Raw genomic sequence first — 8,204 nt, 5'->3', positions numbered from 1 at the left:
ATGACTTCTGTCCATGGATTTGGGTCACTGACTTGCCTGTCCTCCTCTTCACGCTGCTGTGCTTTGCTTCTCCAGGTCCTCCCTGTCCGTCTCCACCTGCCTTCTGACCTGGGAGGCTGACCTGAGCGGCCTGAATCAGCTCTTGGCTGATGGGGCTCCAGGAAGGGGCAAGGAATAAGGGTCTTTTCTTGTGGGTGGCTTCCCTACTGGGACTCTTAAAGCTGGCAGGATCCCTGCATACAAGATCCCAGCTCCTCTCCAGGAGAGCTTCGCCAGGCAGCTTTTTTTGAGTTCCTCTCTCTGGGTTTTGTTAACCATTCTCTCACTCACCTCTTAAGGCCCAGGCCACCGCGCCCTCCTGACCCCTTCCTCTGTCCTTCCCTTACTTTGGTACAGAATCTTTACTTAATCTGGGACTCTCCTAATTGGAGTGAGCCATCTGTTTCCTGTTTCCTGCTGCGATGTGTCTGACTCAACTCGACACACACTCTTTTTTTTTTTTTTGTCTTTTTGCCATTTCTTGGGCCGCTCCCGCGGCATATGGAGGTTCCCAGGCTAGGGGTTGAATCGGAGCTGTAGCTGCCAGCCTACGCCAGAGCCACAGCAACGCAGGATCCGAGCCACGTCTGCAACCTATACCACAGCTCACGGCAACGCCGGATCGTTAACCCACTGAGCAAGGGCAGGGATCGAACCTGCAACCTCATGGTTCCTAGTCGGATTCGTTAACCACTGCACCACGACGGGAACTCCGACACACACTCTTAATAGAGGCAACCAGATTGTCGCCAGACTGGAGTTGGAATGATTTGCTCTGTTGATCCTGGTGGCTGAACAGCCCAGAAATACTGGTCTGGCTGACAGGCTCACTGCTCCTGTTTTCATCACCACATGGCCCAGCAGCCTCTCAATTCCCCATCCCAAGGAAAAACAAATTTCACGGATGAACTTAGGGGAACATTCATCCTCAGGGGCTTAAGAACTGAAACAGTTTGCTTGCTTGCTTTTAACATTCAGATTTGTATCTCACAAAAACCCTCATGTTAAATAAGCATCTGTGCCAAAGCTATTTTTAATGACAGCATGGGTTGGCGTTCCCACTGCGGCACAGTAGGTTAGGAATCCAACTGAAGGTGCTCGGGTCACCACGGAGGCGCAGGTTTGATGACTGGCTTGTGAAGTGGGTTAAAGGTTGCTGCAGCTGCAGTGTTGGTCACAGCTCTGGCTCAGATGCAATCTCTGGCCTGGGAACTTTTATATGCTGCAGGTGAGGCCATTACAAAAAAATAGTGTAAGTAGATGGCGTAAGAGCTAGATGTGTATTTCTCCTTGGTGCATTTTCAATGCCCAGCAGGCTATGGATGAAATCACGGCTCTGGTAATCACATCTTTAAAATAAAAAAGAGTTTGGAGTTCCCTGATGCGCTAGCAGTTAAGGAGCTGGTGGTGTCACTGCTGGGGCTCACATTCAATCCCTGACCTAGGAACTTCCACATGTTGCAGGTATGTCCAAAAAAGTTAATTAATTAAATAAAAGAAACTAAGATCAAATAAAGAAGAATCGACCTTTCTGTGTGCTCAAGTTATTCCATATCTGTAACACAAGCTCCTGCAGAAACTGAAATAATTTTTCCAAGCTTTGGGGAGCCTTATTTGGCAAGTTACTTTCTGCGTGTTCATTTCTAAGTTTTCATTGTATAAGAAAAATGCATTTTGGAGTTCCCATTTTGGCTCAGTGGTTAATGAATCCAACTAGGAACCATGAGGTTGCAGGTTCGATCCCTGGCCTTGCTCAGTGGGTTGAGGATCTGGCGGCATTGCTGTGAGCTGTGGTGTAGGTCGCAGAGGTGGCTCGGATCCCACGTTGCTGTGTCTCTGGCGTAGGCCGGTGGCAGCCTGGGAACCTTCACATGCCAAGGGTTTGGCCCTAAAAGGACAAAAGACCAAAAAAAAAAAAAAAATGCATTTTGAAGCCTGAGATACTAAGGGCTTAAGACACAATAGAATTGCTGGGTTGGGAGTTCCCGTCGTGGCGCAGTGGTTAACGAATCCGACTAGGAACCATGAGGTTGAGGGTTCGGTCCCTGCCCTTGCTCAGTGGGTTAACGATCCAGCGTTGCCGTGAGCTGTGGTGTAGTTTGCAGACGCAGCTCGGATCCCGCGTTGCTGTGGCTCTGGCATAGGCCGGTGGCTACAGCTCCGATTCAACCCCTAGCCTGGGAACCTCCATATGCCGCGGGAGCGGCCCAAGAAATAGCAACAACAACAACAAAAAAAAGACAAAAAAAAAGAATTGCTGGGTTAACTATTTCCTTTGAGAAGGACTGCCTCAAGCTGGATAAAAGGTGTCCCCAGTGTTAACTCCATTATACGTTTTCTTGGTGTGATTCTCCAGTTGGACTTGTTTTGCTCTCACAGAAGCGGGGATATGGATCAATGAGTGAAAAAAGGGGTGAAGGGCTGAATCAAGGCCAAGGAAAATATGGGCTTCCTCCCCGGCTGTTAGGTAACCTCACTCCTCCCTCTCCTTTGCTCCATTTCATCCGTTCCCAGTGGCCACTTACCACCGCTGGCTCCCAGATCCACAGCTCTCACCCAGACTTCTCTGAGCTGCAGACCCACGAATACACCTCTCCTCTTTCTTTCTTTCTTTTTTCGGTTGCACTCACGGACTGTGGAATTTCCTGGGCCAGGGATCAAAACTGGGCCACAGCCGCAAGTCCAGCTGCTGCAAAACATGGGATCCTTAACCTGCTGGGCCATGAGGCAAAGCTACAGCTGTCTTCTTGACCTTGTCCACTGGAAATGTCTCCACGTTCCTCCAAGTCATGACCTTGTTCCCTGTGCCCGGGTTTGCTCCTTTTACTGTGTCCCCTACGACAGTGAGAGACGTTGTCCTCTGTCCAGGTAGACAAGCAGACACCGAGGGATCACCCTTGACACCTCCCTCTTCTTATCTCTTCCTACTCCTCATCCGCTCTCCCTCCAAGATGTGTCTCAAACACGTCCACTCTGTCCTTCTCCAGGGCCAAGCCCCTGGTCCTGTTAATACCACCATTGGCTTTTGCCCACATGATAGCAGTTACCTCCTGGTGTCTCACTATCCACTGTTCCCACCCTTTCGCCTAGTTTTCATGCTACAGCTCAGATGAACATATGCAAATACATTTGTGTTAACACACACAAACACACATACACACACACATGCACGCACACAGGGCTTTCCTACCTCGTTAACACATTAGTGGCTTCCTTTTTCTCTTACCATAAAATCAAAATGTTAGAGTTCCCTTGTGGTGCAGTGGGTTAAGAATCCAGTGTTGTCACGGCTGTGGCTTGAGTCACTGCTGTGCCTCAGGTTTGATCCCTGCCCTGAGAATTTTCACAGGCCGTGGTCATGGCCAAGTAAAGATCAAAATCACGGAGATCCACTCTGGTGCAGTGGAAATGAATCCAATTAGTATCCATGATGAAGCATGTTTGATCCCTGGCCTCATTCAGTGGGTGGGGGATCTGGCATTGTCATGAGCTGTGGTGTAGGTTGCAGACTTGGCTCAGATCCTGCATTGCTGTGGCTGTGGTGTAGGTCGGCAACTGCAGCTCCAATTCGACCCCTAGCTTGGGAACCTCCATGTGCTGAGGGTGTGGCTCTAAAAAGCCAAAAAAAAAAACCCTCAAAATCAAAATGTTTAATTTTGATGGTCTATGAACCACTGCATATCCTGGTCCTATCCTACTCCGGACAATTCTCATTTCTGCTCTACCACTTACTATATCACTTTGGATAGGTTACCTCTCTCTGTCTCTCTCTCTCTCTCTCTTTTTTTTTTTTCTTTTTGGCTATACCTAGGGCATGCAGAAGTTCCTGGGTCAGGGATTGAAACTGCACTATGGCAGTGACAATGCTGGCTCCTTAACCAGCTGTGCCACCAGGGAACTTCCAACTGCCTCATTTTTTTTTTTTTTCAATCTTTAGAAAGGGAATAATAACAGCATCTTCCACTTAGAATTGTCATGAGGATCCGTGTAAAGTACTTAGCAGTACTAGTAGGTACTCCACAAATGTGAGCCCTCATTAGCACGTTTTTGGTTTGTTTGGTTTTGCTTTTTTTTAAGGCCCACACCTGCAGCATATGGAAGTTTCCAGGCTAGGAGTCGAATCAGAGCTTCAGCTGCTGGCCTACACCCCAGCTCAAGGAAACGCCAGATTCTTAACCCACTGGGCCAGGGGTCAAACCCTCGTTCTCATGGGTACCAGTCAGTTCCTGCTGAGCCACAACGGGATCTGCTCATTAGAGTGTTTGAGCTCTCTTCAGATACTGATAGTTTTTCCTCAAAGGCGTCATTCTTCTTTCCATCATAGGACCTCTGTATGGCCTGCAAAGCCTAAGGGCCCTATGTCTAGTCCTTCAAGATACAGAAGCTTATTGACACCTGACATAGGCAGTTGTACTTCTCTTACTGCTATTAAATGGACAAAAAACTACTTGAAAAATACATATATCTTAGGGAAAGAGAGGGAAAAAAATCAGTAGCAAAGAAAATTGGGGGAGTATTTAAGGCCATATTGGAAAAGTACATATATTGATTATGCCTTCCACATAAAAATAACTTAGATGTTCACATATTTAATAATTATCAGCATAGGTACAATATGTGGGGTGATGGGAAGATACATTCTTTGGACAGGTTGCAGGTAGGAAAAAAGACCTTTGTTTCTGTAACTCTAAGACTAAGGATGGAGGAGTTCTGGTCATGGCTCAGTGGTAAACGAATCCGACTAGGAACCATGAGGTTGCGGGTTCAATCCCTGCCCTCACTCGTTGGGTTAATGATCCAGTATTGCCGTGAGCTGTGGTGTAGGTTGCAGACATGGCTTGGATCTGGTGTTGCTGTGGCTGTGGCATAGGCCGCCGGCTACAGCTCCAATTAGACCCCTAGCCTGGGAACCTCCATATGCGTGGGTGCAGCCCTAGAAAAGAAAAAAAAAAAAAAAAAAAAAGGCTAAGGATGGAAACTTTAGGGTCAGGTTCAGCTTACTCCTTCCTTCTTCACATGCTCCTACACATAAGGCCTTTAGCTGCCTGGGGAGGGCCAGGCAAGCAGCTTCTCCTTTGCCTGCCAGGCTAAAATAAGCAGGGGCTTAATGTGAAAAGGAGGATTAAAAAGTGTGAGTGCACAAGCTGACTGACTTATGGGTGATTCTGGGCAGAATCAGCAAGAGAATTCTGGCTTGCAGATAGGTCACCTCAGCCCAGAGCAGAGAGGCACACATGATAATGGAGCCAAGGAAAATGTCAAAGAAGAAAAAAAGACATTTTTTAATAGCTAAAGAACACAGAAATGACTGATTTTCCTTTTCTGTAGAAGTAGCTCTCAAGTTGGCTATTGTGATTAAAGGGGATCTTGGAAAAAAGAAAGCAGTGAAGTTAGGATTTTGCAGAAAGTTACCAATTTCAAGAGGAAGAAAAACTGAGTGTCTGGAAAACCAGTCAGCAGGTCAAGGTGGCAGCTGTGAGAATTTCCACATTTTGGACACTGTCATTTTTTTTTTTTTTTAAGTGAGAAGCCTCTTTGCTCACTGTTAGTGGCAGTGATGCCTAGACCCTAAAACAGAGCAATCATCTGTTTGTACCATGAGTTCTACCGGATCTGTTCAGTCAACGGTTGGGTTGGGAGAGGGTGCTGGATACCGAGGCATTGGGTATCCTTAATGGCAAAGCAGACAGAAATCCTGCCCTCGTGGAGTATGCTGTTGGGCAGAAGAGGACAACATAAACCCAGTAAATCAGTATATTCTATAGTATTTAGAGGCTGAGAGGTGCAATGTAAAAAATAAAACAGGGAGTTCCCGTCGTGGCTCAGTGGTTAATGAATCCGACTAGGAACCATGAGGTTATGGGTTCGATCCCTGACCTCCATATGCTGCAAGAACAGCCCAAGAAATGGCAAAAAGACAAAAAAAAAATAAAATAAAATGAAAAATAGGAGACTAAGAGGGTGGTGTCTAACCTTAAATAGTGTGGTCTGGAGAGGCCACTCTGAGAAGGTGACATGTGAGCAAAAACTTGAAGGAGGTGAGAGGTCAGCCCGTGCATGTCAGGGATGAAGGTTCCAGGCAGAAGGGGTGAGGGTGCAAAGGTTCTGAGATGACACACGCTTGGCATGATGAAGGGACTATAAGGGGTCTGGGCGGCTCCAGGGAGGAAAGCAAGGGAGCATTTGGGACTGGGATTGGAGAGCTGAGCTGGTGGCTGGACTGTAGACCCTCGGAGGCTTTGGCTTTTACTGTGGATGATATTGTCTTCCTCATTTATTATCATTATTTTATTTACTTTGTCTTTTTATTTTGTTTTATTTTTATTTTTATTTTTATTTTTTGTCTTTTTGCCATTTCTTGGGCCGCACACAAGGCACATGGAGGTTCCTAGGCTAGGGGTCAAATCAGAGCCATAGCCGCCGGCCTACGCCACAGCCACAGCACTCGGGATCCGAGCCACATCTGCAACCTACACCACAGTTCACGGCAACGTCAGATCCCTAACCCACTGTGCAAGGCCAAGGATCAAACCCGAAACCTCATGGTTCCTAGTCAGATTCGTTAATCACTGAGCCTCAACGGGAACTCCTGTCTTTTGTCTTTTTAGGGCCATACCCTCGGCATATGGAGGTTCCCAGGCTAGGGGTCTAATCAGAGCTGTTGCTGCTGGCCTATGGCACAGCCACAGCGACGCAGGATCCGAGCCACGTCTTCGACCTACATCACAGCTCATGGCAACGCCAGATCCTTAACCCACTGAGAAAGGCCAGGGATGGAACCCACATCCTCATGGATACTAATCAGGTTTTTAACCCACTGAGCCACAATGGGAACTCCACAAGGATGCTCTTTTAAAAGTGCTGTGTTCTCACCTCTTGTGGTGACTCAACACCTCGGGTTTCCTACAGGGCCTCTGTGTTTGGCCCACACTTTCTACTGAAACTTGTTTTCTTCTGCTCCAAATATAAACTTTGTGTGGAACCAGACTCACTGTCCCCTCGACACACGAGGTTAGTTGTTGGCTACCTGCTTTTAACCTTTTTGCTTTTTCTGCCTAGGATCCTCCCTCCCTTCTCTCTTTAGCATCCCTGACAGGCCATTCTTTTCTAACCCCACTGACCAGGAGTGGCCTCCTCTTTTTCTCTGAATTCCTACTGCAGTTGCCAGTAATGCTCCATTTAGCCCTTAACTCTAGCACATCCTTCTTTTCTCTGTGTTATGTGTGTCTGTACTGTGTTTCGGAAGAGATTGTATCCCCTGTGAATCCTTCGGCGCACCTAATCTAGGGCTGAGCATAGGGTGGAGGCTTGACACTCAGAAACTGACTAACTCTACCTAGTGTTATATCTTCTCTTAAAATCAACCTTCAAATAGTCAAATGGGGAGCTCCCATTGTGGCACAGTGGCAACGAATCCGACTAGGAACCACGAGGTTGCAGGTTTGATCCCTGGCCTCGCTCAGTGGGTTAAGGATCCGGCGTTGCCGTGAGCTGTGGTGTAGGTTGCTGACGTGGCTCAGATCTGGCGTTGCTGTGGCTGTGGTGTAGGCTGGCAGCTACAGCTCCAATTAGACCCCTAGCCCAGAAACCTCCATATGCCATGGGCGCGGCCCTAAAAAGCAAAAACAAACAAACATGGAGTTCCCGTCGTGGCGCAGTGGTTAAGGAATCCGACTAGGAACCATGAGGTTGCGAGTTCGGTCCCTGCCCTTGCTCAGTGGGTTAACAATCCGGCGTTGCCGTGAGCTGTGGTGTAGGTTGCAGACGCGGCTCGGATCCCGCGTTGCTGTGGCTCTGGCGTAGGCCGGTGGCTACAGCTCCGATTCGACCCCTAGCCTGGGAACCTCCATATGTCGAGGGAGCGGCCCAAGAAATAGCAACAAAAACAACAACAACAAAAGACAATAACAAACAAACAAACAAACATCCAAACAACAACAAAAAAAACCTCAAAACAAACAAATAGTCAAATGGGACTGATGAAATTCTTCCGCAAAGTTCACTAACGCATCCGAGCCTCAGTGGTGAAAGGCAATGAAACACTTGGGAGGCAACTGTAAAGAATTTATAGGCGTTTAATCTCACCGATAAGACTGAGGCATCAGCTTTCTTTCTGAATTGGCCTCATCTCCATATCTTCCCCCCACCCCATTTCTACCAAACTG

Source organism: Phacochoerus africanus, chromosome 10 (genome assembly GCF_016906955.1).
Source record: "Phacochoerus africanus isolate WHEZ1 chromosome 10, ROS_Pafr_v1, whole genome shotgun sequence".
Classification (NCBI taxonomy): Eukaryota; Metazoa; Chordata; class Mammalia; order Artiodactyla; family Suidae; genus Phacochoerus; species Phacochoerus africanus.
Note: the sequence above shows the minus strand (reverse complement) of the source record.